The following is a 27251-nucleotide window of genomic DNA, read 5'->3' on the forward strand; positions in this document are numbered from 1 at the left end:
ACGAAGCCAAGCTGATCACCTTCAGCATGCTGGTCTTCTGCAGTGTCTGGGTGACTTTTGTGCCCACCTACCTGAGCACCAAAGGGAAATACATGGTGGCTGTTCAGGTCTTCTCCATCCTGGCCTCCAGTGCTGGTCTGCTGGTCTGCATCTTCATCCCCAAGTGCTACATTATCCTTCTGAGGCCAGACATGAACACAAAGGAGCATCTCACAGCCAGAATAAATGTAAAAGCATGAGATATAATACCATTATGATATTGGAAGAATTGTTAAAGTTTATTTTATTTGAAAGGAGATATTTTTTCCATTTAGATTGTATGCAGGAGTCAAAGAAAATATTTTTATGTTTCAAAATAGGAAATTATTGAATTGTTCTAGCTCCCTTCCCTTTCAACTTAATAAACCTTGCTGAAAGCCATTCAGAGGAATTTGCTGTTCAGCAACAGCTACTGAATTTGACACTTTTAAAAATAATTCAGGCATTTGTTCCTACAGTTAAAAGTATGTGTGTGTTTGTGTGTGTGAGAGAGACAGAGAGAGCAGGAAAAGAGTTCAGGAGGAAGCTGTGGGAACCAAGAACCAGCATGGTTGCCTGATCCTCTCCCTGAGAATGCCAGAATGATGTGAAATGCCTTGTTTGACTGGCTGTCAGCCGGGGAGGGAAATCGAGCATATAATTCTTTCTTGATTTCCTGATAAAACCTCCTTTGCAGAAAGTGTTCAGCAGAACAGCTGTCTGGGATTTCAGTTTGGGATTGTTTTTATTTTGGTATGAACTTCAAACCAAAATAATAAAAACAAAGTAAATAAAAAAATGTGCAAAATTCCAACTGTATTTTTTTTCTTTGATCAACCAGAGAATTAAAACAGTGGTTTTCATACCCTTTAATTTCCCACTCTACAATTTCTACCTAAAGCGTTTTCTCTGGTCCTCTTCCAAGCTTGACTTGTTTGTGAATGGCTGGAGAAGATGCCCAGAGAAAGGGGACCTTGAGACTCTCCCCAGAAGGAGGTTGGAGGGATCCTGTCGAAAGGCAGCCACATCATTGACCAGGTCACAAACCTTCAATGCTGAATAATATCAATCCAGGTCCAAGAAGGGGCAGGATTAGGGGGTGGGGGGACTTTGAGGTTTCTAGGACGAGGCACCCATGGAAGCTCTTCTGCTCCCCATCACACAGATTGCTGATCAGTTGGTAATCAATGTTTAGGTCTATGAATGGCTCCCAATTGGGAATAGGATCCCTTTGCAATTTCATTTTAAGGAGGTAAGAAAAGATCTGATGGACCAGAAGAAGGTCAGTCTAAGATTCACAGGGACCACACAGAGGCCTCTGGTTCTCCCACAAGCAGAAGAAGGCAGAGACTTATGGCTTTGCTCAACATGGAACAGACATTTTTGCACAATTTCACTTTCTTCCATCACACATCCCAATATTGGACACTCAGACATCTCACACTCTAGGAATCCCCAATTCTGGTATCCCAAATTAATCTGAGAAAATATTTCCAACTTTCACAGCCCCATTCAATAAGAACTAAGGTGGGACTGGAACTCAGGAGTCTCCTGGTGATTGGCCCAAAGTCCCCCAGGAAGTTTTCATGCCTAAGGGAGGATTAGAACTCGAGTCCCCTGGTGATTGGCTCCAAGTCCACCACTGGCGCTTGCAAGGGGCAGCGACTGAGGGCATCAGCGTGCCCAAGGTTCTTGCCTGGCCTGTAAATCAGCTGGTAGTTATAGGCTGCCAGGAAAACAGTCTATCTAGACATCCTGGGGGAGAGGATTTGCGGAGTCTGACGGGCCCCCGCTAAAAGACCCAAAAGGGGTTTGTGGTCAGTGACCAAGTGAAAAAAATGCCCGTACAGGTAGTCGTGAAAACGTTTGATGCCAGCGACAGCGGCTAGGGCCTCTTTGTCAAGCTGGCTATAATTGCGTTCCGCAGCTGACAGAGTGCAGGAATAGTAAGCGATCGGAGCCTCCAAGCTGTTCGGCAGAACGTGGCTCAGGACAGCCCCAATGCCAAAAGGCGAAGCATCGCACGCCAAAATTAAAGGGAGATGGTCGCTATACTGCACTAATAGGGACTGGGACGTGAGCACGTCCTTCACAGCCTTGAAGACTTGGGCTTCCCTGGGACCCCAATGCCAGGGGGTCTTAGCATCCAATAACCTGTGCAGTGGCTCAGCTAAAGAAGCCTTGTGTGGCAAAAAGATTGCATAAAAATTGAGGAGCCCCCAAAAAGCTTGGAGCTCAGCTTTAGATGTGGGAGTGGGGGCTTTTTTGATAGCCTCCACCTTTGAAGGGGTAGGATGGATGCCCTTAGCATCCACGAGGTACCCCAAAAATTCAACGCTGGGGACCCCCAGCTTGCACTTACCCCATTTGAGCTTGAGTTCTGCCTGGCGGAACCTCAGCAAGACTGCCCTAATTTTGGTGATGAGTCAGTTTGATCCTTAGCGGATACCAACACGTCATCAAAATAAGGCACTACCCCAGGCAGCCCTTGGAGCAATCATTCCATCAGGCTCTGAAAAATGCCTGGGGCAATGCTGATTCCAAATTGTAATCTCTTACACTTGAAAGCTCCCCGGTGGGTTACTATGGTTTAGCCCAATGTGGTGGCCTCGTCTACGGGGAGCTGTTGGTAAGCCTGGGCTAAATCTAATTTGGCGAATATGTTGCCCCTACCCAGGGAGTGGAGCAGGTGCTGCACCACTGGCACAGGGTAGGGGTTGGCCTACAACCCCCTATTGACGGTGCACTTAAAGTCACCACAGATCCTGATGCTCCTATCCTGCTTTATGGGGATGACTATGGGGGTCTCCCAAGGGGAGTGGTCCACTGGCTCTAGCACCCCCTGAGCTATCAGCTTATCTAATTCCACGTCCACCTTTGGCCTTAGGGCGAAAGGCACACGTCTGGGCTTAAGGCGGATTGGTGCCACCTGGGGGTCCAAATTAAAGGAGATTGGTGTCCCCGTATATTTACCCAGCCTGTCGTCGAACACGTCTGCGAACTCGCTGGTCAGCTCGGCAAATGGGTCTGGAAACAAGGAGTGAATGCCGGACACGTTGAGCTCCAGCGTAGAGATCCAGTCCAGACCTAGGAGGCTGGGCAGCTGGCCATCGACGATGATGAGCGGGAGGGGCCCCTCAAAGTCCTTCCAGGTGACCTGGAATGTGCCACAGCCCAAGATTGGAATTTGCTGCCCTTGATAATCCCTGAGGCGAATTTGGCATTGCCTCAGGGTAGCCTTAGTAAGGCTGGGCAGGAGCTGCTTGATGGTGGTCCAAGAGACGAGGGATTTGGAAGACCCTGTGTCCACCTCCATCTTACAGGGCTTCCCCTCAATGTGGAAAGTCAGAAAAATCTTTTGTGCAGGTTTGGAGATAGACAAGTGACTTACAGCCCATTCGGACAGCTGCTGGCAATCAGCACCGGCAAAATAGTCTCGGCGGCGTGAGGAAGCTTGCCTTGGGGCTTGCTTATGAAAAGAGGCTTCAGGAGGTCTAAAATTAGCTGGCAAGGCTGCCCTGCAGACCCTAGCCAAGTGCCCTTTCCTGCCACAGCGTTGACAGGAGGCGGTTTTGAACCTGCCATTCTCTCTGGCGTGGTTCCCGCCACAACTGAGGCAACCTGGCTGAGGGGAAAAGTCTTTCTGCGGCTTGCTTTTTCAGCTGGAGAGGTTCAGGCGGCTGACATCCTCCTCAATGTCAGAGAGACTGTCCGCCTCGACCTCATCGAAGTGGATGGCGTGGCCCCTGCTGGCTTGGGTGGCTGGAGGCAGAAATCTGGGTATCTCTGATGTGGACCTGTCAGACATCTCATAAGCTGTGGCTTCATCCACAGCAGCCTGCAACGTCAGCTCTTTTCGTGCCAGCAAACGACGCTGAAGTCTGAGGTCTCTAATGCCACAGACCAGCTGTTCTCGTAGGGCATCGTCCAGCACAGGAAACTCACAGTGGAGAGCCGCCATTCTCAGGGATGCCATGTAATCTGACACTGATTCGCCCTCTCTCTGTACCCTCTGTCGGAAAGCATAGCGCCTGGCCAAAGGCGAGGGAGTTGGGGAATAGTAGTTTTTCAGTCTCTCTAGAAGTGTCTCCCAAGGTATGGAGTGCACTGACAAGGGAGCAGCTAGAGCCCGGGCTGTGCCAAACATTTCATGGCCGCAAACGCTGAGGAAATAGCCCCTCTTACGGCCGCTGGACAAACCCATGAAATCGTTTGCCTCTAGGAAACACTCAAACCGTTCGAGGTAAGCGCCCCAGGTGGCCGGGCTGAAAGCCAAGAATGCCAGTTGTGAAGCCATCCTGAAAAGGATGGTATGGAAGCAGTGACAGCAGAAAAAAAAAATTCTCTCAGTGAATAGCGACGTCTCGTCGCTTCGTGACTGGAATCAGCTCAGCAGTAACTTGTCTTTGTCCTATACCTCAGACCTGTATCCCATCCTCGTTGCCAGTGTTCTGTAGGGAGAACGAGGCAGATAGGAACTGAGGCAAGGCAGGTTGAAGCTAACACAACCTTTATTTACACAAAGACAACATCTCAGAATCACGGCAAACTCAGTAAGGCAAACAGCGAAGCAAATGACAGCTGACAGCTCTTTTATACTCGAGCTGTCAAGCAGCAGTCCAATCGGGTGGCTGGATTCTCCCGCCAGCTGGCTGATGCGTCTTGGCCAATTAGGAGAGGCCAAGGCAAGTCTATGGCAGGAGAGTTCGCAAGCAAGTATCTGGCTAGACAAAAGTTAGGAACGCTTCAATCCACATTTAACAAGCTAGTGAAAGTGAGGAAGGCTTTAATACACAACAGAATGAAAATAGCAACAACTAACACTATTCCGCCCCTTTAATTTCCCACTCTATGATTTGTCCATAAAGCCTTTCCCTGCGTTCAATGCCGCCTATTCATCCAGGTCAAGAAGGGGAGGGGGAGTAATGGGGATGGGGGGGGGCACATCCAGGTTTCTAGCAAGAGGCACCCATGGAAAGTCTTCTGCTTTCCAAACACAGAGATTGTGGGTGGATCAGGAGTCAGCCTGAGGTTTCAGAATGGCTTCTGATTGCCACTCGGGTCACTTTGCAAATTCCATTTTAAGCAGGTAGAAAAGGTTTGATGGATCAGACCGAGGTCAGTCTAAAATCCACGCTGACCCCCCCTGATGCCTCTGGTCTGCCCACACGCAGGGGGGAGGGACGTATCACTTGGCCCAACATGGAACCAGGTAGGGGTGGAATTCAGACAGTTCCCACAGTTCTCTAAAGTGGGTTGTTAATTGTATGAGCAGTTATGAGAACTGGCTGAATTGCCTCTGCCTGCCCCCCAACCCCCTCCTGAGGGTGTGTCCCCCCCAATGCAAAAATGACCTGTCTCAAGATCCCATGGACCTCTTTGGCTAAACCAGTCCACTTCTCCGGTGGCTCTCTCTATGCAAAGCAAAGAAATTGCAGAAACTCTGCAGAGCCCAAAATGGGGCTTCCTCGAACTTCGGGATTGAGAGGGTCCAGAAAGGAGGAGGACCAATGGGAATTCTCCCTTCTGCAGCATCATCGATCTCCAGGCAGAGTCTCCCTCTACTTCACCCAGTGCAGGAGAGCGTTCCAAGCAGAGAAGAAGCCCCACTAGGTTCTTCAGGCCAAGATCCCCCCTCCCACTTTCCCCGCCTCTCTCTCTCTGCAGAACTGGCTTTCCTCCTTCAGCTGAAGCCCCAAAGGACTCTGCCTGGAGACCAATGACGCTCAAGCAGGGAGAATTCTCATTGTAGCTGCCGCTAGTTCTGGCCCGGCCCTCCCACCTCCGAAATCTGAGACAAAAGCTCCACACCCCTTTCAGATTCCTCCTCTGGGGCTGGAAGCATCAGGCCGGGGAGATACACGCATGTGCTGCTGAACCCAGAACGGGCCTTCAGACGACGCAATGCCTGAGAAACACGGGATGTGCAGAGAAATGCAGGCTAAAACCAGCGAATCACGTTTTCCCAGGATCCGGTGAAGCCCAGAGCGGACCAATACAAATGCTCCCTTCTGTAGTGTCATCAGTCTCCGGGCACAATCGGGGTTGAGGGGCGGGAAATCGGAAGGGGCTGCTTTGTCCAGAAGTTCTGAGCAGGAGAGATGCGTATTTGAAGGAAGGAAATGGCATTTTTCTTCCGTGAAGAGAAGCGGCGCGTTTCCCGAGAGAGCCCAGTGGAGGATTTCCCAGGGAAGGGGTGGGTGGGTGGAAGCTGGGGAGAGGATCTAGCAGAATTAGATCCCTGAGGATCCTCTCCGCCTCTTCCTGGTTTACCTGAGGGATTTACGGGCTTTCCGTAGCGTGCTTTCAGATTGGGGGGTTTCTGTGACCCCCAAGTCTTCCCTGGCTATGGGGTCCGCCTCCCCTCTTCTCATCCAGCACAGCGCCTCTTCCTATGACAGAAACCTTCATCTCTGAACTGAAATGTGTGAATCAGCGGTTCTGAATTGGGGTAAGGAAGATTTGATCTTGGAGTTTGGCGTGGGAAGGGCCAGAACCAGCGGCAGCACCAATGGGAATTCTCCCTGCTTGAGCATCATCGGTCTCCGGGAAGAGTCCTTTCTGGCTTCACCTGAAGGAGGAGGATTCGTGGCAGAGAGAGAAGGGGAGAAATTGGGAAGGGGGATCCGTTCAGTATTGCGGTGGGGGCTACAGCTCAAGGGGGGTTCATGGCAGCCGTAGACGGGACCCTCCCCTTTCTTTGCTTAGCCAGGGATTCCTGCTCCCCCCCTTCTTATTTCCCCCATTGACATCCACAACAGCAATTCTTGGACCCAAAATCCATTTGGGCTTTCACTGGGACTCCAAACATCACCCGCACCTGGGTGCAGAATCTAACCATCCAGGGGTGGGATGGCCTGCATGAGCGGTGGAATCGCCCAATGAGCTGCTGGGCTGATCAAAAGGTGGATGATGAATCCCTCCTTTTCACAGTCTGGCTGGAAATCAACCCACCTCAAACAAGTGAAGAGCTGGCATTGTCCCAGAAACGCTGGGAACTGCTCCAAAGTTCCCTCAAAGGTATCAGGCAGCGATGCTGGGCATTTCCTTCGAGGGTCTGCTGAAGCAGCTGCCTGCATTTGGGCCAACTGGGAGGAGAGCTGGGCCATTGGCTGGGCTAACTGCACGTTGACCACTAGAAGTTGTTCCAAGCTCCCACAGGACAAGCAGGGCTGGGGGGAGGGGAATGTAGAGGCTGGAGCAAACTATGCTGCCCTCTTACACACACACACACACACACACACACACACACACACACGACAAGAGTCTACAGGTGTTTATTTAAACTCCCCAAAGAGGCCCACAGAAAGCTCCCCTGTTGATAATAAAGAGAATGTATATTTAATCCTTCGTCTATTAACTGCAGCTAGAATTGTATTTGCACAACATTGGAAAAGTGTAGAGATTCCTGCTGATGAGAAGGTGGTAAGGAAAATATCTGAATGTGCAGAAACGAACAGATTAACATTAGCAATGAAGGAGAAAGAGCAAACTGGATATTACATGATTTGGGAAGTATTTTACCAATGGTTGGAGAATAAAAAAGGAGTTTGGAAATGAAGAAGGCTAAAAAATAAGTAGAAAATATATTTAGAGACATAAAGAAGATGAAAACTGTTAGTAAGTGTATGATGAGAATAATGATGTTTAATGTTAATATGGTATCATCACTAGAAGATATTAAGAAAAATTGGGAGTTTTATAATGTTTAAATGTTCAATATAATACTAAGCTTAGGGATGTTAATGTTAATATGAATGTGAAAGATGTGGCAAACGAGGTACAACGTTGCACAGAGATGTTTGTACCCAGACGACACACAGCATAAGGAAAGATGGAATGTTTATTTTTGTAATTGAAACATAATAAAAATTATATATATATATATAAAAAGAAAGCACCCATCTTGCACAGGTCTGGATTCCAGGCTCAGCACGGCAAGATTCCCTGGGTAAGTGAGTCCAATGGGCCCCCACGAAGTCCAGGAAATCCGTCCATGAGTCTAAGAGGTCAGGATAGATGGCAGGGGTCTAGAACTGGGCACTTTGCTCTGGCAATGCTCAAGTCTTCAGAGCGGGATGAAGCAGGCAATGCCAGTGCAGCCCTTTACGAAAGGGAAGGTGGCATCCTCACAAGTAGCCCAGCTGACTGGCATTGTGCCTGCTTCCCGTCTGCTCTACGTGTCCTTGGATCAGGAGGAGGTGTGGACTCCACATCCTCCTCATTGCTAACGGGCAGCAGTTGCTCCCGGTCCTCACCTGGGGCCTCCTGGCTAACTTGCTGCAGCTGTGGCTTCCCTTGTTCAGCCTCCGCCTTCCCTCATCCGGTGACCCAGCTGAGGCTGCTCCATCAGGCCAGCCCTCTCGGAGCCCCGATCCTGACCAACATTCCACTCCGTGCTTTTTCTCTGCTGACTGAAACGCCCCCTCCTCCTCTAAAGTCATGTCTACAGAGGGGCCTGGGGGGGATCCATGACAGGTGGGGACCGTGCATGAGATGTCTCCTTCATGAGAGTGGCCAGGAGGAGCTGGAAGCCTAGGGAGATACGCAAGAGCTCAAAGTGAAGGAGACCCTCCCGAGTGGCTAGGAGAGGCGGAGGCCTGCAATGATCAGCCAAGACCTTGATGGACATTGGGGGTCAGAAAGAAAGGGATGAATGGAAAACTGCACTCAACTGCCCATTATATGGTGATCCAGAGATCCCATCTCTGAAGCTCTTTAAACCCTCCCTGGGTCTCCTCTTCAGGGCTTCTCCCTCTGGGAAGCCTCTCCTCCCCAGTCCTCGCATTCCGACGGTTCCTCCCTTCTGCGGCCTCTTTCCTGGGAGAGAAGAGAAGGGCTCCTTCTGAAGGCCTCTCCACCCTCCCTGCATGGATCTGGTTTCCACCTGAGGGGATCCTTTGAGGGGAAGGGAGGGATCTCCTCTTCCTGGGACTCTTTCCACCCATCGAGGGTTGAAATGGCTTCTCCTCTTGGCTCTCCGGCTGCTTTTCCTTCAATACCTTTGAGGTCCCAATTGAGATGGAGGGGACCCTCCCCCTGGGTTACGTCCAGTTTCTTCCAAGATTACACTCATCCATTCCTAGATACAAATAAAGAAACTCCCATTCAAAGACAAGGAGAAATCCGTCTACCTGATTTGTGTGTCTTCTTTGACCCTCCCCAATATTTTCCCCCCTCTGCTTATAATTGGATGACTGTTTGGAGGCTGTTTTCCTTCTGACTCCGTCCCAGAGAACTGAAGGCCTCCTTGCTGGGCCTTTCCTGGAGGTCACCAGAGGAACCGGTTTCTTTCTACTCCTAAGTGGGCCCCACTTCCCTTGGACTCAGAAGAGGAGGGAGGGGCAGGAAAGGCTGGACTGAAGAGGGGAAAGTCTAAGAAAACATCCTCCTTTTTTCCATCTCCTGCAGAGGGGAGTGAAATGCTCCTTCCCTCCAGGAGCCCCTCCTGTTCCTGGAAAGTCCCCTCCTCCCTTCTTTCTGCCCCTCCACAAGGGGAGACTTGGCTTCTCGGAGCCCCCACAACTTGGCTTCTCTCTCTTTGGGGAGACAAAGACGTCCCAGGAAGGGAGACCAGGCTCCTTCTCCAGGCACCTGAAGGTCGCAGCGCTTTGGATGGGGGACAAAACCTTCAGCTGAACCTGGCAGGAGTGAATGGGGGACCTGAGTGCTTTTCTCCTTTTGGTTCTGGGACTTTATCTCCTCTGAGGATGGATGGATGGATGGATGGAGGGGGGGTAGCAGCCCAGACCCCCCCAGGGCCTGACCTGGGGGTCCTTCTGGATCCACAACTCCTGCCTGAGGAGCAGGGGGGGCAGCCGTGGTCAGGAGGGGCCATGGAAGAGTTTGGGGTTTTGCGCCCCCCCCGTCGCACCCTTTCCTGGGCCACCTGGCTCCCTTCACGGCCACTCAGGCCCTGCTTGCCCCCAGGATGGATTACCGCAAGGCTCTCCCCGTGGGGCTGCCCTTGGAGAACATCCGGGGACTCCGGCTGAGGCAGAAGGCAGCTGCGAGGACAGTTGTGTCTCTGCTTAAACAACCCTGGACAAAGAACAGGAGGGCCTCCACCCACAATGGTTCTTTTAGTTCAAAGTTAACAACAGCACTGAAAAAAGGGACTTATGACAGTTTTTCACACTTACATTTACTGCAGTATCCCCATGGTCACGTGATCAGACATTTGGCAACTGTCTCATATTTATGACGGTCGTAGTGTCCCAGACTCATGGAATGGCCTTTTGGGAACTTCTGGCGAGCAAAGTCAGTGCGGAAGATTCACTTAACAACTGTGGCAAGAAAGCTCATACAATGGGGCAAAATTCACTTAATGACTGTGTTATTTAGCAACAGAAATTCTGGGCTCCACTGTGGTCATAAGATGAGGATTGTCTGTAGTCTTATTTGGAAGCCTCCTTCCCAAATGGTGAAGCGACATTCAACACAAAGACCCACAATCGCACACAAAGGGCCAGAGTGTGACTGTGACAGAAGGGGATGAATGGAGGCAGGTGGGAACTCCTGGGACTTTGCTGCCTTCAGACTGAGCCCCTTCCTCACCTGTGATGAGACCCCAGTTAGATCCCCCCTGGGATATACATACACAGAGAAGGGGCATAAATTGGGGTCTGCTTTATCTCTTTCTTGAACTATAAGCAACTGTGTTCCTTACAATTTATGCCCCTTCTGATCTCAGACCTCCATTTAATGAATGTGTGATATTATGGGATGCAAATATGTAACACATTTGAGTACTTGTAACTGATTTCCTATGCAAAGGTTGCTTTTATCCTGTCCAATCAACTTTCCCCTTTCATTTTTCGTTGTTGTGCCAACTATTAAAAGGAATGTAAGAGGGATCTCTGTGTTCTCCCTTTTCATAGGGAGATCCCACTTTATCAGGGCACCCTCATAAATGGTTTCTAAGTGATCTTCCAACTCGATTGCTTATTGGGAAGGTAAACCAAGGGAGATTTGACTATCAGGCACAAGGAGTTTTAAAATCACATCCAGTTTAGGATTAGTACAGGGCCATGATAGTGAGCCTATGGTGTAACCATGTCGCCTAACACACGCAGCCTTGCCTGTTCGTTTTCCAGGTCTCTGGCGCGCATACATATGCGACAATCAGCTGTTCTTCACGCACCTGGCAGTGCTGAAAACCAGAGTGTGCATTCGGGCCAGCCAGCTGATTGTCAGATGTTTATGGGCACCAGGACCCAGAGGTTCAACTTTTCCAGAGCGCAGTCCCTTCCCGCATGGCAGTGCCAAAAACCAGTGTGCACATGTGAGCCAGCCAGCCGATCTTTGCGCACGCATGTGCCACAGAATCTGGAAGTTTGTTTTTTCTGGAGCGCAGCCACGACAAGCATGCCCATATGCAATCCACGGGCGTGCAACATTTCCACACCTTTTTGGCTCTAGGTGCAGAAAAGTTTCACCATCCCTAGCTTAGAGACTTCTAACAACCAACCAGGATAGCTTCCAAACCCCGATCAGGGTCTTGAGGTTATATGTGAGTCCAATTAATTGTGGCATGATTCACATCTGATGGCCATAAAAATCCATGGTTTCTGCCTTATGCAACCTGCCCAATGACTGATGGTCTCTTCAGGTGTGTTTGTTATTTTCCAAAATGGAGGTCACGTGTGGAGAGTTGTTGGTCTGCATCCGGGTTTTTCAAACTTTAAGATGAATGGACTTCAACCCCCAGAATTCCCCACCCAACAATGCATCTCCCAGGATTCACTGGCCATCAAGCTGTCCAGAGAATTCTGGGAATCAAAGTCAGTTCATCTTCAAGTTCCCAGTTTGAAAAATGCTGGTCTATATTCTCCCCTTCTGTCAGGAGTTAAACTCTGCACCAAAACTTGGCTAATCCACACATTTCTGAATAAGCAGGAGACAATTTTGCAGATGAATCCTGGGTTGTTTGGATAATCCCTGATTAGGCTTCCTCCTTTTTAAGATTTTGTTTTATATCTCTGGTTTTTATCTTTCTCTCCCCCCTTGGAAGATCCAGCCCTGCATGGCTTCTCCTCCACAGGAGCCTCTCCTGGAAAGACGTGAAGCCAAAGCAAAGCTGGAGAAATCCTGGGGGCTGCGTTCCCCCCCCCCAAAAAAAATTCAGCCCTGGGACCCATAAACCAGGATAGTCTTTCCCAAGGAATCAGGGGTGGGGGGAGCTGCCCCAGATCCCCTCCTCCTTCCTGGCCATCTTGGGCCTTTTCTATGGGTCTGGACTTTGCATTCCCGAGGGCCTTATTCAAGGAAAGAGGTGGCAGTGGAACATGGGACTTGGGCTCCCCACTTCCCAGGACTCAGAATACAGAACTAGGAGGGGGCTTTCCATCTGCAACATGAGGCTCCTGAGCTCCCCTTTCTCCCCCCCACTTCATTCCTCCCTTGGTGTGAGGGGCAGCCTTAATTTCTCCATCACTTTTCACTTGGTTTCTTCTGACTTCTCCCTCTCTGTGTGTTTATTTGTGGTGTTATTTTTTTCAACTGGGCAAAGTTCTGATAACTACTTTTTCATTAAAGATGATTTGATTCTTGCAGTCTGGCCACACTATTGCATCAGTCCTTTTGTTGAGCATTGACTTTCAAAAGAAAGCAAATGTTGGCGTGGACTCAGCAGGCAGCTACTTCAGATCTGTGACATGCTGGGGCATTAACTGTCTCCCGGGTTTCCTCTCTAACCACGATGCCAACAAATGTCACATTTCTAGTTAGCTTCAGCCACAGGCACCGTGTATTCCCTCTGGGGCCAGTTCCAAGCATGGAGCTCCCAAACCTTTCACTTCTAGATGACGGATTTAATCTAATCATTTCCCCTGTTATTATGAGTCACATGGGGATTATTTCCTTTTCATTTCCCTCCAGAGAATTTCCCAACAACCTTTGAGTCCAAGAACTGGTTGAATTATCCAAGGACCCCTCCTGAGAGGGAGAATTATGATAAAAGTTTCAGCTCTGCTCTTTGGCCGAATCTTCCATGGCAGACTTTGGGCAGAGAAATATGGAGTTTGGGGACAGGCAGGGTCTGTGCTCTTCAATGTCCGTCTCTCTCCTTTCCAGATGAAGCTGAGTGTTTCTCTGTGTTGAGAAAAAGCAACTGGATCCTTTGATTCTTCTAATTCTTCTTTAGAAAAAGAAAAGAGATTCACCCCATGAATTATGGACCTCCTGCTTTTGCTTCTGATGCTGCTTTTGTCCCATCCAGTCTCTGGGAAGCTGAGAATGAAATGCCCGCAGAGTTTGGAGAACCAGGATGGAAAACAACCACAGAGCTTTTACAGCCCAGGAGACCACCTCATTGGTATAGTCCTCAGTGGAGGTGAAAGATTGCATGTAAAGTTGCTTTTCAATGTGGCTCCTTCTCTTCAGTTTGTGTTCAATGATCGGTAAGTCATTCAGGGTGATGGAGTTGCACTCCCTCCATTCTAACACTCTCCTTCTTTTCTGTTTTTTTATTTTTCATTTATTCCTATATTGGGGAATATGTCTAATTTCCTGAATGATCTTGATTTCCATGGCTTCTCTCTTTTGTCTGATTTTGTGAAAGAGACTCAAAAAGGGGTCTGAAAAAAAGCTGAAAGGGCCGCAGATTATTTTCCTCTCTCACTTCAATCCTTAATTTATCACTTGAATAATGAATTTTATTTAAAGTAGTGGTGGAACCAGTTGTAGTTGCCGTACCTCAGCCCATTTCCATATTTGTGTAACCGATCATTGCTTTTGCATCAATGTTGGCTTAAGGCTTTTGGAGGCTTATATATTTTTAAAAAGTATTTGTTGCTGCCCATTATAATAACGTGTTTGTTTTTTTTACAATAGGGATGTTTATGGTTTTTCAGTCGGCTTACAGTACATTTTCAACATTCAAATGGTCAAAAAGAATTCCCAGCTCCTGCACAATCTCACACTTGGCTACAACATCCATGCCAACTATTTCAGCACTTTCCGCACTTCAGATGCCTTGCTGGACATTCTCTCCACTGGAGAAGCCAATGTCCCCAACTACGGCTGTGGAAAGAAGGATAACCTTCTGGCTCTTCTTGATGCAGCCGACAGGGAGATCTCCATCCAGATGTCAACATTAGGAGGCACCTACAAAGTCCCACAGGTTTGTGTGTGTTTTTCTCCATCTGGTAAAGGGTGTGGTGAGGGGGGGTGGCTGAGCAATAGATGCAATCATGTCTTCTCCATGGAATTCAAGTGCTGATTTTCTCCATATTAGCAAAAATGTCAATATTTTACCCCTTTATGTTCATGTTGAGATTAATCATAAAAGGCCTGAAGTGCAAGTAATACATTCCCTGGAGAAGACATTTTACCAACTATTTAACTGATCAAAAAATATCCCTGATTGTTGGGGCCTCTATTGGCATCTTCATTTTCACATATAAATAATGCCTTTCCTATCCAGTCGGATTGAAGTTGGCAATAGTAGCATTTTATCTATCTAAAATGTGGAATAAAAAGGACTCTAGCAATTATAGGCCAAATAGACTAGCAGATATCTCCTGCTTGTATATGTCTGTATATAGTTTGTAGATAAACCACTGTTAATTCTCTTAAGGCCCTGTGTGCTGTGTTATTGTTCCTGGGTTTATCACATACTACTAATCACACTGCCAAAACTCTGACGAATGCTACATAGATTTTATAAGAAATAATGCATAGATTATTATCTAATATTGGCAACAAATTTGTCTTGAAATATCTAATCTATGTTAGTGAGGAAAAACAAGGTTTGCATGCTTTCTAGATGTTAGTGCAGCATTTGACTCAATAAACATAGAAACAAGGAGACAATGGATTGCCCTCAAAATGGAGCTCAGACTGTTGCCCTGATCCAAGGCCTTGTTTGAGAGAGAGGTTTGGGCTCAATGGAGCCATGAGAAGAAGGATCTATGCTTACCAAGGGGAGGGGAAAGATGCATATTTGAACCCTTGTTATTCAGTATAGATATGAATGACTTACCAGGACTTACAAAGGATCCAAAAACAGATAATAAATAAAGGTTATTTCATTTCTTGACAAAAGTTACTAAATTAGCGGACAAGAGAAATGCAGTGGATGTAGTATACTTGGATTTTAAAAGGCTTTGACAAAGTAAACCACCATCTACTTCTTGGTAAGCTAAAAATATGTGGGATAGACAGCATCAGCGCCAGATGGACTCAGCCTGTGGTCCTCAACTGAACTACATCTACATCAGTGGTGGGTTTCAAATTTTTTTTGGAACCTACTCTGAGGGTGTGGCCTCCTCTGTGGGAGTGGCTTGCCGGCCATGTGACCTGGTGGGAGTGGCTTGCCGGCCATGTGACCGGGTGGGAGTGGCTTGCCGACCAGGTGACCGGGTGGGAGTGGCTTGGCAGTCATGTGACCAGGTGGGCATGGCTAACTTGGAAAATGTGGTCATAAGTTCTCTTTCTTTTTCTTTCTTTCTTTCATCTCTCTCTCCCACTTTCTTTCTTTTTTTCTTTTTCTTTCTCTCTCTCTCTCTCTGGCTCTTTGTTTCTCTCTTCCTCCCTCCCTTTCTGTCTCCCTCTGTCATTTTCTCTGTGTGTCTATCTGTCTGTCTGTCTGTCTGTCTCTCTCTCTCTCTGTATCTCTCTCTCTCTCTCTCTCTCTCCTCCCTCCCCCATCTCTGTCACTCTGTGTGTGTGTGTGTGTGTGTGTGTCTGTCACTCACTCTGTGTTTGTGTCTGTCTCTGTCTCTCCCTCTCTCTGTCTCTCTCCCCACCCTTCCTCTCTCTCTGTCACTCTGTGTGTGTATGTGTGTGTATGTCTCTAACTCATTCACTTAATCACTCACTCTGTGTGTCTCTGTCTCTCTCTCTCTGTCTGTATCTCCCTCACTCCCTCTCTCTGTCACTCTGTGTGTGTATGTGGGTGTGTCTGTCTCTCGCTCATTCACTTAATCACTCACTCTGTGTGTGTCTCTCTCTGTCTATCTTTCTCTCCCTCCCTCCCTCCCCTCTCTGTCTTTCTGTGTGTGTGTGTGTGTGTGTGTGTGTCAGTCTCTCTCTGATTCCCTCCCTCACTCCCTCTCTCTTTCTCTCTCTGTTCCTCTGTCTGTCTGTCTGTCTATCTCACTCACACACACACACACACACTGTGGTCACCTTGTTGAGTGTTCCAATCACATTTGAAACACTCAATAATTGTCCTGCATTTATGGTATTTTGCAGCATTCTGCAGTCATAGGACCAAAATATATGGTTAAAAGTACCTGGCAGCGGTGTTTTTCCTTGGGGGGCTCCTCAGAACATCCCAAGACTTTAGAGGGAAGCTTACAGCCCGGAGCAGGACCAAAGCCCCTCTTCCAACTGGCCTTTCCTCGCTTGGAGGGCTTTGAAGGGAAGCTTCTGCAGAAGCCCGGGCAAGTGACAACAAGTTCCCGCTGTTACAAAGTCTCTGAGGCTGTAATTTTCTGAGCTGTGCATGCGCGCCTGTTTTCCACGGCGTGGAGCAGCGGCAAGGTTCTGCGTGGCCGGTAATGACTCCGGAGGCCATCCGGGAAGACGAGGAACATGAGGGGGGACCCTGCCCCCCACTGATGGCCTCCGGAATAATCACTGGCCGTGCAGAGCCTCGCTGCTGCTCCACGCCGTGGAAAACATAGGCGTGCATGCACAGCTCGTAAAATTACAGCCTCCGGGACTTCGTAATGGTGGGAACTTGTTGTCACTCGCCAGGGCTTCTGCAGAAGCTTCCCTCCGAAGCCTTCCGAGGGAGGAAGGGCCAGTTGGGAAAGGGGCTTTGGTCCTGCTCCGGGCTGTAATTGCGCCTATGTTTTTCACGGAGTGGGGCCGCGGCCAGAAGACAAGGAACATGTGGTAGTGCAGCGGTGGTGGTGGGGAGTCAGGGCGCTGCCCACTGAGCAGCGCGACCCACAGCTAGCCCAGGAGCAGTAGCCGCCCTGCGCCACTGCTCACTACCACTCAGGCCGGAGCCTGGGTGGGCACGCAGAGACGGCATGGCGGCAACAACAGCAGCTGAGCAGGGGGAATGCTTTGGGGGGCGCTGAGGGAAGGAAGGAATAAAGGAGGCTTCAGGATCCTTTGCCTTCAGCTAGGCTATCTACTTTCGTTCTCTGCTGCCCTAACAAACTACCGCCCATTGCCCGGTGCTCGACCGGACTGCGCCCGTGTGATCTGAGCAACATGCGATTCACCTCACTCACTGTCTCCCTGGCGACCGGACGGTGCTTGCCTGCGCTCCACCAGCTTGGGCGCGACCTGAGAAGTTTCCTCACTGGAGCTCCTGAAAGGGACACAGGCTGCCACCGCTCCACTGAAGACATTTCTTTGAAGAGAAACTTCTCCGGTCGCGCCCAAGCTGGTGGAGCGCAGGCAAGCGCCGTCCCGTCGCCAGAGAGACAGTGAGTGAGGTGAATCGTGTGTTGCTCAGATCGCCATTGCGAGGAGCCGAGGAGTGCGGAGAAGAGCTCGAATGTTCTTGGCGCTCCGGGAAGCTACGAAAGTGGCTGGGAGAGGCGCGCGGCTTGGACATCACAGCAGCAGCCCCAAGTGCGCCGATCTCGCCATTTTTTGCATCGGGGGCATGCTGCAAGGGGGGGGAGTGAAGACCTTTTCCAGCTGGCGCAAAGGACTTCCCCGGACTTGCTTTAGTGAGCACGGGCCTGCACCTCCACCACCAAGAATCCGGAAAATGTCTTTACTCCCTCTCTCTTGCAGCAAGCCCCGATGCAAAAAACGCCAAGGGGGCGAGGCAGGAAATTACTTCCAGGTTCATTGACCAACCGGATCGCGCGATCCGGTGCGATCCGGCAGAAACCCACCACTGATCTACATGGAGGGAAACAAGCAGTGGGGAATCCCAATGTTCCATTTTAGGCCCAGTACTCTTCAACATCTTTATGAAGGATTTGGATAAGGGATAGATGGGCAACTCATAACATTTACAGATGCCACCAAACTGGCAGGAATAGCCAACATCCCAGAAGATAGGCTCAAGATCCAGATGGATCTAGATAGACAAGAACCCTGGGCCTATCTAACAAAAGGAAATTTAATCTAGAGAAAAGTAAAGTCTTACACTGAGGCTAGAAAAACCAAATGTACAGGTACAGATTAGGCGAAACCTGGTTCAATAGCAGCAACTGTGGGAGGGATCTTGGAATCTTAGTGGACAATCTCTTAAAGTGAGCCAGCAATGTGTGGCAGCAGCCAAACTAAGCCATTGCAATGCCAGGCTGCATCAACAGAAGGATAGAATCCAATTCACAAGAAGTATTGGTACCGCTTCTAATGCCTTGGTAAAACCACCCTTGGAATAGGGCATTGATGGCGAACTTTTTAAACACCGAGTGATCTTGTCAGGGATGCGATCTGGAAGAGGAGTTGCCCAGTGTTCATGTTGGTGTGCACATGTACACCAGGCAGCTCCTTTTCTGGTTTCTGGCATGCACGTGATGATCAGCTGGCTGGCATGCATGAGCACACCCAAACCTGAAGACCAGCTCATCCAGTTTCTGGCACTGCCATGTGCACAAAGATCAGCTGATCGGCATGCACACATGCATATAAGGAACCCGGAAGAGCAACGGGCAAGGCTTCGTGTGCCAGGCGACATGGCTCTATGTGCCACTTAGCCCGAGCTAACCCTAACCCACAATAACAGCGCTTTCAATGATACAAAAACCTTTCTATTGAAAGGTAAACGTTTGCACTTGGCAGGCTTTTGATTAGTGTGACTTTTGCTGTTGCATGCGCACTGATAATTGTTCTAACCTTGACTCATACTTTGTAAGTTTGAGAGCAACACATGCAGCACTCAGATCATCTGTTAGTCCAGGGGTGTCAAACTCAATTTCAATGAGGGCCCCATTGTGGTTGACTTTGGAGGCCATGGTGGGCATGGCCAGCTTCCACTGCTGCTTTGCTCACTCTCCTTGGTTGCCAATGGTGTGTGCAAGAGGGCAAAGTATGTGGGTCAGAAGGAGGCCCACTCCCTCTCTTTACGAGACCTAGCTTTGTAACCAAGGCATCTGCAGTAATAGGATGAGAGACCACCAGGAGAGATCATGAGGAGGGGACAAAAGGATGGTAAAAAGCAGCAGGGCTGCTGGTGATCAAGTGCTAAGGCAGGATTTACTTCACATCCTCTCTCTCATTATAATCTCTTTCCTTCCCTTCTTTTTCCTTCCCTCTTCATTCTTCCTTCCCCTCTTTCCTTCTTTTTGCTGCCTTGTTCTCTTCTACTTTTTCTTTCTTTTTCTTGGTCTTTCCTGTCCATTCTTGGATGCTCCAATTCAAAAGGGGAAACATTCCTTGCCTTGTGATCAAATGCCACTTTTGCTAGTAGTTTGTGGCCACTGAAAAGACTGAGAACAAACCAGGCTCAGTTTATTCCATGCTTGCATTTCATGGGGACAGACTGCAGGACAGCAAAACTGTCAATTAGAATTAACACAACCACAGAGGCCCAGGCCTTTATGGAAAAAAATAAAGTTCTCCTAGATAGATCTGACGACTCCACACCAGATATACAGGACATGGGAGGGGCCGGAGCCCTGCTGGCGGGGGGAGAAGGGGCAATACCAAGAAAACTCAGATCACAAAAATGAGTAAGAAAATCCGCTTGATATAATTGATTGAAATTATTACCTGAATTTACATGCTGACAAAATATTGCTATTTAGCATTGAACTGATTTATGTATAAATGAACATTATGAGTATGGGGGGTGGGGACACCTTCTACATATTGTAACTGCCAAAATTTGTAACTAATTCCACCACCCCTTTCCTTTTTATTTTTTTAAAAACCAATAAAACTTTGTTTAAAAAAAAACTGTCAAAATGATGGCTCTGGTAGTTGATCACAGCTCCTCTGTTTTTTATGTGCAACAGCTTTAGCATTTAAGAACAGAGCTAAGTTAGTTGCTTTACTATGAATACATAATGATCCTTAAAAGAGCTCTTCCATAGGGGTGCTGCCATGGTCTAATTCAGACAGGAAATATAGCAAAGAAAACTATTTTCCCCACTTGCTTTGTCCTGTTTACCCCACTGGAAATAGCTGTTTGCAACCAGGGGTGGGTTATCCCAGTTCTAATCGGTATGGTAGAGGTTCCTGAAATCTACTGTACATGTTATAACCCCTTCGTCCTGTGGGACAGTACCAGAATGCCTGCCCCGGCCCCCTTGCTCGCTCCCCCTGCCCGTTACGTCATCGCTCGTGGGAGGTTGCTTGCACGGCATGGCCGGCCTCTTACAACCTCCCCGAACTTGCTTAGGAGTAGGAGGCCTGGCCGCCAGCAAAGCACGGGGCAGCAGGAGGTAGGTTGCGCAGAGCGGCCTGCGTCCTAGGCAAGTTTTAGGGATGATGGGTCTTATGGAGTCGGTGACCAGCTGCCCTCAGGAGGGCGAGGAGAACAGTCTCTTTGCCTTTGCGGTGGTTTGACTGTGAATGGCAAGCCTGGCTGAACTTTTAGGGGAGAAGAGTCTCTGAATAGTTACGCTGTATAAACATGCATAGAGTTGTGTGGTTGCACCTTACTTGAAAAGTGCAAGATACAAAGACCTGAAACCAGCTGAGTTTATTCCTAAGTAAGTTTCTGTTTTCTGTGAGTTGTTGAAACAGGGAAGATTTATTCTGAATGCCCCCAAATCTTGAGGCTTGAGTGAGGAAGTAATTATTATTTCTTTAAAGGTTGGGGGGAAGAGGAAAATCTGCACTTGATTGAAAGCAAAGATAACAACCCTTGGCGGAGAGGAATGTGAGTATGGTATGCTGTGTTGGTGGAATAATAATTCACCTTACAAAGCATTCCTGTTTGCTTGGGTAAAACAATACACCTTAGCTCTGGAAAGGGCAAGTCAGCTCAACTTGATGTAAGAATAAAAGCTTATTGTTGAACTTCTAAGTATTGAAAGATAGTGCCTGCTCCTTCCTTGCGCCTACTGAAAACAAACTTGAGTAGTTATGTGGATTTAATGTGATATTTTGCAAGGAATGGGAAATCTCTCATGCAGTCTCTGAACAAGAAAAATGTATTTGCATGTTAATGGGGGAAACAGGTGGGCTAATTATAATTTTTGGCTTACTATACAGATAACTTAGTGCAGTGATGGTGAACCTATGGCACGCGTGCCACAGGTGGCACGCGGAGTCATTTGTCAGGACATGCGAGGCGCTGCCCTGTCAGCTGGCAAGCGCACAGGCTTTATAGGAGCCTGGGGAGGGCGAAAAGAGCCTCCCCTGCCTCCACCCTGAGGCCCTCCAGAGGCTTCATGAGTTTCCCTGAAGCCTCCAGAGCGCAGAAAACCGGCCCTACAGGCAAACTGGAAGTTCGGGAATGGACTTCGGGTTTGGGTCATTTTGACTGCTCCCGAGGCTTCAAGGAAGCCTCCTGAAGGTCCCAGAAGCCTTCGGAGCGCTCAAAACAAACCTCCGAGCAAACCGGAGTGACTTCCGGTTTGCTTGGAGGGTCGTTTTGACTGCTTCAGATACTTCAGGGAAGCCTCCTGAAGGTCCCTGAAGCCTCCGGATGGCTTCCGGGGGGCAGGGGATGCTGTTTTCGCCCTCCCCATGCTGCTATAAAAACTCTGAAGCCTGGGGAGGGCGAAAAAAGCATGCAAAAATGGGGGGATCGCACATTGCATTATGAGTGCGGCACGCCTGAACACGACCCCCCCCCCCGCTCTCCCCACTTATGGCAGGCGAGCCAAAAAAGGTTCGCCATCACTGACTTAGTGCAAAGCCATGCACAACAGTATTAGATTTCTGCGGTTTTATTTTCTTTGGTTGGTTTTGGGGAGAGCTATGGAAAGCTAAAACAAATGTTGTGTAACAAGGAAGCGTGAAACATTCCTTTTGATTCATTGGAGAATTATAATCAAACATTTCAAAGGAGAGAAGTTTCATATCATGCAACTTTCATCAAAACTATTTCACATGCCCTTAAATCTGGGGGGGGGAGGGCGAGAGACAATAGTGAACATATAGGAAGTAGGGTAGTAGTGGCAAATGGAATAATATTGTGATGCAACTATTATAAATTGTTCAGCAATAATTTAACTAAAAGAATTGTGCATACTATATATAAATTGTTACTTCTTAGCAGGAAGTCCAATATTTTTTCTTTGCATTTTCCCATTTGGCTGAGTTTTTCAGTACTCTGATGTACTATTCTTTTTTATTGGTGATATATTTATTGGGTTTCAGTCTCCCATCAGTTAAGAAGACAAGAACTGCAAAGCAGGTGGTTGTGCAAATATCATAAGTATTTTTGGAATGTATGTGTGATGCTACCATTGTGAATTTCTTGTTAAGAACACTTATCAAGTTTTAATATTATGACCGTCTAACTTATTTAGAGGGCGAGTGCTTGCTTGTTGCAGTAAAGTTCAAATGCCATAAGCAAAATATATGTTCACTCAGAGGTATATTCCTGCTTAAATTGCGTGACAGCAGTGTGCAGAAACTTTAAATTGTATAGCTCACAGCACTAAAGAAACCTTAGATAGCAGTGACTACTCTTGAGGGTCCACATTGGCTGTTTCTGCTTCCAAGTGATGCTTTTGAAATCTACTGGAACATATTACGGATTTCTGCACTGAGAAGCAGAAGGATGTACTCTCGCCTTTATGATAGGCTTTTGAGACACTGGCAAGCGGTGGGAACCTTTGCTTCTAAGTACTTCCAAGTCCAATAAGAAATTGATTATTTTTCCTTGAGCCTCTTTATGCAGGGACAGGTGCTGATAAATCCTTCAAAGAAATGGAAACAGTGTGTGTGGGGGGGGGCTGTTTCTGTTGTGTACGATTGGAATCTAACTTATTGGCCCTGGATTTTGAGGGTGGAGGGAAGTTGCAGAAGCTGAAATGCGGTTGGGACAGACTGGGGAGTCCAATGTTTTCTCTCTTTTACATTTTCAGAGATTATATACAGCATAAAGAGTTAACAATTGCACCGATTTTGTTAGATATTAACACTAGCTACCAGAGTTTCCACTCTGGTCCTCTGTTCCGGTGGGAACAGAGGTTTAATGCTATTGGCTAAGAGGTCTGACAGCTCCCTATAAAAGGGTTGCTGTCAGACCAAACAGTTGCTGGATTGTACATACTTGTCTAACTATAATAAAGAGCTGTTGTTGCGTTAAGCCTGGGTCTGCCTTCTCATTGCCGATCTAACACGAGGATGGGAATGAGAGGCAGATAGGCGAAGAACAAACAACGAGACATCCAGCAAGTAAATCCAGCCCGGAGTTCGGCGTGGCATCGAGCTATCATTTTGAGTGGCAAACTCGAATCGCCTCAGCCAAAAATGGCCATGCACACCCAGCCAACTCCGTATGACCCGGTGGCCAAACACTAGGAATCGTACATGTTATGGTTCAAATGCTTCCTTGAGGCAAACCACCTTATGGGCATCCCAGACAGTCGAAAAAAGAACCTCTTCCTGGGGTACTGTGGCAGAGAGGTCTTTGAAACTGCAAAGGACTTATCAGAGCCAACTCCGCTCCAAGCGGTTCCTTGGGCAGCGTTACAACAGACCCTGAAGACCCACTATGAGCCCAAACCATCGAGGCACCTTTGGCGCCACGAATTCAACGTGAAAAATCAAATGGAGGGAGAATCCACCAACCAATATGTAGCGGCCCTGCGAAAGGCAGCAACATGTTGTGAATTCCGTGACCTGGACGACCTAATATTGGGCCGCATAATCTGCGATGTGCGGGACATTAATCTGCAGAGACGTTTGCTAGCCAGATCAAATATGTCTCTGCAGATCGCACTTGATGAGGCCAGGGCATCCAAATCTGCAGACAAGTCCACGGAAGCCTTACAGCACCAACATAACATGCCACAAACTGCGCAGAAGCAAACGTGCATATATCACGAGGCCGCAGAACAAGAACCCTCTGACAGCGAAGAAGATGACAGCTACCGCATGCGCAGTAACTGCATGAAACTGGCGCAAAAATTCAACTCACGTTTGCCACCTTGCGCTAGCTGCGGAGTAGACCATGCCCTGTCTACCTGTTGTTTCCAAGACGCGACCTGTCAGCCTTGCGATAAGAAGGGGCTCATTGCCAAAATGTGCTGGAGTGAACTCCCTGCCACCGCTTTGCAGCCAAAAAACACTCCAAACTGCCAACAGAGGCCCAACCCAGGGGCCTGGCAGAAACCACAAGGGCGCCCAGAGAGAGAACCAAAGGTGACCTATCAAACCACGATAGGACAAGTCTGCACTAGGCAGCCAAAGAAGCTGAAGGTCACAGTCCTCATTGAGGACACTCCCTGTGAGCTAGAAATCAACACTGGATCATCTCTAACAATCATCTCCTGTTCGACCCTGAAGTAAGCCATCCCGAGCCTGAAAAAATGGCACCTTCGCACCCCAGACATCAGCTTGCGTGACTACCAGGGGAACTGAGTCCCCATCGTGGGCCAAGGCACTTTCCGGGTGCGTTTCAAGGACATCAGTGCCAAGCTTCCCGTGACTGTGGCCAGCGCACCCCTACAGAACCTCCTGGGGCTCGATTGGTTTGAAGCCCTGGGGTTGGAAGTGACCGGAATCAACTCCGTGAAGGACAGCGGCGGCGAGGCAATTTTTAAGGAGTTCGAGGACGTCTTCGGCTCCGGTCTCGGTAAGTATTTGGGGACACCAATTTCTCTTAGCTTGGACCCCAACATAGCGACTATCAGGCTTAAACCCAGGAGAGTACCTTTCGCTCTCCGCCCTAAAATCGATAGGGAAATTGATAAACTTGTGAGCCAGGGGATCCTAGAGCCAGTCGACCATGCACGCTGGGAGACCCCCATAGTGACCCCGGTCAAGCCAGATGGGTCAGTCCGCATCTGCGCAAACTATAAATGCACAATAAACAACGTGCTACAACAAGCGCCTATCCTGTACCCATTGTACAGCACCTACTACATTTGCTAGGCCTAGGAATTTTGTTTGCAAAATTAGACATGGTGCAGGCATACCAACAGTTGCCTGTAGAGGGCACTACAGTGGAGGCTCAAACCATCGTGACGCACAGGGGTGCATTCAAATGCCACCGCCTGCAATTCGGAGTTAGTATCGCCACTGGACTGTTCCAAAGTGTCATGGAACGGCTTTTGCAGGGGATACCAGGAGTCATCCCCTATTTCGACGACATCTTGGTATCAGCTGCAAATGAGGCACAACTTTTAAAAGAGTAAGAATGGTTTTGACCAGAATTCGCGAAAAAGGCCTCCGCTCAAAAAAGAAAAATGCAAAATAAATGTACCAAGGGTAGAATTCCTGGGGTACATGATCGATGGCTCTGGGATTCAGCAGACATCACAAAAAATAAAAGCTATCCAGGAAGCCCCTACACCCCTCATGAAGGCCGAGCTGCAGGCATTCCTCGGGCTCCTTAATTTCTACAGCATCTTTCTCAAACAGAAAGCTCCTATCGCTGAGCCTTTGCATTGCCTCCTGTCCAAGAATGCCAGGTGGTCCTGGGGCCGAGCCGAGGCCACTGCATTTGCCATGGTCAAGCGCCTTCTGACTGCCAACTCCCTGCTGGTCCAGTACAGCCAGACCCTGCCGTTGGTGTTAACCTGCGACGCATCCCCTTTTGGCGTCAGAGCTGTCCTCAGCCACCGCATGCCCAATGGCACAGAAGCCCCTATTGCTTTCTACTTGAGAACCTTGTCTTCCGCGGAAAGAAATTACAGCCAAATGGACTGAGAGGCTTTGGCTGCAGTAGCCGGAGTTAAAAGGTTCCACGAGTACTTTTACGGCCTTGATTTCGAACTTGTGATGGACCACAAGCCGTTGTTGGGGCTACTGGCTGGGGACCGACCTACCCCAGTGTCGTTGTCACTTCACATGACCAGGTGGACTGTTTTCCTGGCTGCGTACTCCTACAAACTGATTCACCGCCCTGGTTCCACGTTGGGACATGCAGACACTTTGAGCCGCTGTCCCCTACCTGAACTGCTCGCTGACCCCACTCCTGAGACACCAGTCCTACTTATTGACTGCCTGGATACTGGACCTGTATCGGCCAATGACGTTGCCCGTCATTCTGCAAAGGACTCAACCATCAAGTAAATTTTGAACTGGGTGTGGAGTGGGTGGCCTAAGGGGCCTGTTGGGGCCGAATTTAAAATGTTTTTTACTAAACGCGATGAGTTGTTGGTAATCAAAGGCTGTTTACTGTGGGGGGACCTGGTGGTTGTTCCAAACAAACTGCGCAGGGCAGTATTGGAAGCATTACATGTGGGGCATCCTGGAATTGTCAGTATGAAATCTTTGGCTAGTAGCTATGTTTGGTGGCCTAATATGGACAGGGAGATAGAAGAATGGGTGGCTACCTGCACTCCGTGCCAGGAATCCAGATCAGCTCCCCCAGAGGTGCCGGCTAAGGAGTGGGAGCAACCTCAAGCTCCCTGGTCTAGGGTGCACATTGACTTTGCTGGCCCGGTTCATGGCCAAACATTCCTCATAGTTGTGGACGCATATTCGAAATAATAATAATAATAAATATTTATTTCTTAGCCGCACCCTCTCCCGAAGGACTCGGGGCGGCGTACAACGAAACATATGAAATAAATATGTGGACAAAACAAACATATAACAGAGACATATACCGAGACATACACAAGGAGGAGGTCGGCTGACAAATAAAACAATTAAAATACAGTATTTAAAAACCCCTAGATAATTAAATATAATTAAAATACCCAATAAAAACCCGTCAGGAGCGATATGGTTAAATCAAAGTTAAATCAAAGTTAAGCCAGGCCAGCTGCTTGGAATAGGTGGGTCTTAAGCTTAATACGAAAGGAGCGGAGGTCAGAGGTATTCCTAATATCCGGAGGGAGGTCATTCCACAGGGCTGGGCCCGCCACAGAGAAGGCTCTACTCCTAGGCGCCGCCCCACGACACTGTCTAGTGGACGGCACCTGGAGGAGGCCCTCTCTGTGCGAGCGGATTGGTCGCAGGGATGTATGGGGCAGAATACGATCCCGCAAGTAACTAGGTCCTGAGCCATGGAGCGCTTTAAAGATTATTATCAAAACCTTGAAACGCACCCGATAGACCACAGGAAGCCAGTGCAGCTCGCGCAGGAACGGTGTCACATGGGAGTACCTAGTACTCCCCATAATTACCCGCGCGGCTGCGTTCTGGACCAACTGTAGCCTCCGGGTGCATTTCAAGGGAAGCCCCATGTAGAGAGCGTTACAGTAGTCCAAGCGGGACGTCACCAGCGC

The sequence above is a fragment of the Natrix helvetica genome (assembly GCF_964273705.1).
Source record: "Natrix helvetica genome assembly, chromosome: 5".
Classification (NCBI taxonomy): Eukaryota; Metazoa; Chordata; class Lepidosauria; order Squamata; family Natricidae; genus Natrix; species Natrix helvetica.